Below are 4,493 nucleotides of genomic sequence, written 5' to 3' on the forward strand. Positions count from 1 at the left end.
TGGCGAGGAGCGTCCCAGGCGCGGCCGCAGGCTCCGTGCGGCAGCGTCGGGGCGGCTCGTAGCTCCCCCGGGGGGTGGCGTGGGGGGCGGATAAATCCCGAAATAAAAGCCCTCCGGGACTCGAAAGGCGGGGGGCGGGCCCCGTGCCCGCAGAGGAGGGGTTCGGCTCCGCCGGGAGGAAGTCGTAAAGCCATTACACATTCACTGAGACACAGGGAGGGGAAGGGAAAAAATTACATATACCCCAAAGCACGGGATCGCTCAGAGGCCGAAGGTCCGGGCTCCCCACGGCCCCGCGGAGCAACAGGACCGCGGCTGGGAGGGGCCCCGGTCGTGACGACCGGGGGTCATTTCGGCTTCAGAGGCATTTTATTCTTGTTTTTATTCTGTTTCGTTTCGGTTTATCTCATTTTTCAAGCTGTTGGCCCTCCCTCCGACCGGCTGGCCCCTGCGGCCCGTTCCTYGGCGAGCGCCGCGGGAAGCCGGAGCCCTGTGGGGAGGGGGCTGGCGTGCCCACCCCACACACACACCCCTACCTTGTGGAGAAGTTGAGGGATGAGGGCCGCCCCCTCGCCCCCCGGAAAACGCCCGGCGCTCGGCTCCGTGCGGCGCAGGCCTGCTCCTTCACCGCCGTTTGCCCTTGGACCGCGCGCCCCCGGCCGCGGGAGCAGCTCCCGACCGCAGCCGCCCCCAGAAAGCCCCCAGAGCAGCTCCTCCGGGGCGAAGCGGCCAGCGCGGCCGCCGCGGCGGGGCCTCTCTGCAGCAGCGCCAACGCTCTCGCCGGTACCTGACCGCTCACGGGAAACCCTGCGCACCGCCGTGTCCCAGGGTAGAGAGGAGCCCAACGAATGCCAGGCCGTCTGCGCAACCACAAGGCTTCCCAGCCAGCTCAGCTCCACCAAGGCTGGAAATGCAGAGCAGAGCGCGCTGGAAATAGAGCGGTGCAGCTTACAGAGCCACTGGAGAGCCCGGCGCAGCGCTTTGCCCTCCTAACGCTGGCCTGGGAACGCCTGAGCAAGCAGCCTCTGCGAATGTGCTGGTGCATGTGCCCGCGTTTTGACCTGAACCGTGCTTGTTAAAATCCTCTCTTTTTTTTGGGGGGGGGGAGGGTAATACTAGTAGTCCAGTGTTCCTTGTAGGTGATCTTTATTCAAAGCTCTCCTTTTTTTGATCTTTTCATGGACTAAGCAACAACGCACTCTGTATAAATCTTAGATTGCAAGTACATAATTTGTTTCCCTCTGCTTTTCTTTTTTTCTCTTTGAAGTGGTGATAGGTGAAAAAGCTTAGGGTAACGTCAGCGGCAGTTACATCTTAATTGGCTTTTCTCTGCAGCAAAAGGCCTTGTAGCAGTCGCGCGTGCGCCTGAGCACCACACGCCCTCTGCGAGCCGTGGGCTAACCCTGCYAGCAAGCTGGAGCCCATCGCCGCCTCTCGGCGTCTTCCTTGTCGCAGCCTCTGCTACGCGCTTTGGGCCAAAGCCGCTGGCTCTCGTCAGCCAAACCGAACGCCTCCAGACTCCCCGGCGCGGGGGAGCGCAGCCTGGAGATGGGGCTGGGGGTCCGGCCTGGCTCAGCCGCCACGTAACCCTGCGTCACCGGGAGAGAGCAGCGGGTCAGGGTTTCCTTCCTCTCCCAGGCTTTATTTGGGATATAATGCTGGTGTTTACCCACGGGAAGAAGCAGAGAATGAAGCAGCATGAATGCGGCATCTCCTTTATTTATTTTTCACGTTACAGAAAACGTTGCCCTTTACAATGGGTTTATTAGCAGATGATTTGCAGGACTCCTAGGTCAACTTCACCTCCGCCCCCGGGCGAAGCGGAGGCGTCAGGGTGCAGCGCCCCATGCGCCCGGGGAAGCACCGGCAGCGAGAGGCTGCTCCCCGCCGAGCGCCAGGCCGGGGCTGCCGCTTTCCAGCCTGGCTCTAGGCAGACACCCAGCGCGCCTGGGCCAGGCTTTGCCGCCCTCTTTTCCAAGCACCCAGAGCCTTGCGTTCAGGAGCCTGTGCTCYGTGCCCGGCAGGAGGTAAAACCTGCATAGAAGGGCTATTTCTTCTCTCTCGRCTATGCTGTCTCCAAACAGGATCAAGCTAAGATGCTTCAGAAGAAGGTGAAACTTTCAAGCACAAGTTTATACAGTTACGTGCTAACTCAGCGTAACTTCGGGCAGGTCTTGTCTTACGTCTTACACTGCCTTCTGAATTACAAAGCTTGCAAGGAACCAGCAGCTTCCCTGCACCGTAACTGGTCTGAGCTCTTCTTAAATGTCCTTCTCAAGCTTAAGCCTCGTCTAGGCTTCGCTATGCTGAACTGAGCTCAAAAGCCCTCATTCATTTGAGGAACTCTCATCCTGCAAAGGAAACATTTAACCGAGAATGGCTTTATTAAGGCTCGCCTTTATTTTAAAACTGGAAAAGCTTGTTTAATAAGGAGAACGGAAACTTGCAGAGCTCATTTAATTTGTTACAGCTAATATAAATTTTAATTGGGTAGTAGCAAAAATCCAAGCAACTGAACTTAAGGAAATTAGGCTGAAAGGCTGCAGCTCTCATAGCTACCTCAAACGTCTTAGACAAAGTCCCACAGAGGTACCCTAACGATGCCTCCGGACTAGCCAGTGCCCTTGCAAAGGACTTCCCTAGCACCCAGCCCCACYGCCTGACCGTCAGCTGCGTGCACAATGTTTGGCATTTGTTTCTGTGTCAGCGAGTGCATCAGGGTGCCTCCTTCAAGGCTTTCTGCCTGGGCAACYGAAGCGATTAATCACATTGCAGCCCGAATATGTGACTTCCGAAATTAATCTCACTTGAAAAGCTTCCAGATGGTCCAACTTTCTGACCCAGAACCGGAGTATTTATTTTTTCCTGAGAATTAAAGGCTACAAAAATGCAGATCACATCAAAATAGCATGCCCCTACAGACCAAATTTAGTTTCCTCTATCAGGTTGCTGTAAGAGTAGCCACTCACATATGCATGCAGATTAAAGGTTTTCTGGTGTCCCCTCATCACTTGCAAAACTTCCTGCTTTATTCTTCACAGACTGCACCAGGTTATTTGGCTTAGGGCACAGTCTTCAGAAAACACCAAAAAGGAGACTTTATCCTTTTCTACTGTACTTTATTCCAAGTAGATCAGCCTTACTTTTCTTTTCACACACTCGCTCCTGCATTCACCATCCAGCCTGAACGTGCCCGGCTGCAACCTTCTAACAAACAGGTTCTTGATCTGCTCTTGGCTGCTAGACTAGCTCAAGTACCTGTTACTTTCTTCTCTTGTAAACATTTACAAAGCTTATAAATAACATCTGAAAATACAGAAGCGTCTTGAATGTTCATCTTGGCCATTATCAGCTAGATCTCTAATTGCAAGGGAAAGGCTAGGTTTTGACAAGATCTGTTTTCTGTTGGGCTGTGTCAACTGACATTAACTGAATCTTAGCTCAGCTTTCCTATTACTTTCCCKAGGATGAACATCTGGCTCATCAGCTTAATCACCCCGCATCTCACTTGCTCTTGCTGAATCCTGGCACATTAAGCTCTCCCTGTTCTGGAATTTCCCGTTTTCTCAAAACTGAAGTTAGCCRTTTGGGATTCATGCACATAAATTACTTCAGTGTGCTAATTTGCAGATGTTTATCCGTAGGTAGCAGAACTCCTATTTAACCACATAGYAGAAAGTACTTCCTCGTGATGTGGGAAAGGGGGACATTCAGTGTCTTTTGATACTGCTCAGATACCTCTATTCAATGTGCCTACCACCACGAGCCATGTGTGCAAACTCCTTACCCTCACCCCCATCAACTTTACTGTTACCTTTACACTCTTACAGCACGGCTGCTGCTTTCCCTTCCCCCCAGGATTTTGACCATGAATACTCCGCCTCTTCCCCCTGCCAGCCCCCCACTTTCTCCACAGCTCTCTCACTTACTGACTGTAGTCCCAAGCCTTGCCTACAAAAACTTTTTAGTTGTAGTGCACAACCTGGCTGTATCCTTCTCCCCTCCCATTATAATTTGTTACCTTACTGCTGAAAAATGTTTGTTGCTCAGGTAGTGACCTGGCCCTGTCTTAACATGCCACAAGCCCCTTTGTTAGTCTGTGATGGAACAGCACAGGGCATGAGGAATCACCAAGCCTCTGCCACCTTGATGTTGCCTCAAAAAAAAAAAAAATAATAATAAAAAAATCTCACACCCCAAGCCCTTCAAAGCATTCCAGCCACCTGGAAGTTAAAAAGGGCTGTGCACTTGCATACTGAGCAAGTTTGTTCCAATTTACATCAACCAACTCCATAATGCAACTTTTACAAGGGTGACTTCCCCTTGCCTTCTGGCACCAAAGGAGACTAAGAGCATGCTCACACAAGAGCTGCGTGCTTACTGAGCCACACACCTGGCAGGCCTCCTTACAAACTTCACAGGTAACTACTACAGGGAGTCAGGTGGATATTCACTTATCCTAGGAAGCATTATGGACCAGACAGCCACCACCA

This window comes from Rhea americana, unplaced genomic scaffold, assembly GCF_003343005.1.
Source record: "Rhea americana isolate MKP2758 unplaced genomic scaffold, rheAme1 scaffold_49, whole genome shotgun sequence".
NCBI classification, from domain to species: domain Eukaryota; kingdom Metazoa; phylum Chordata; class Aves; order Rheiformes; family Rheidae; genus Rhea; species Rhea americana.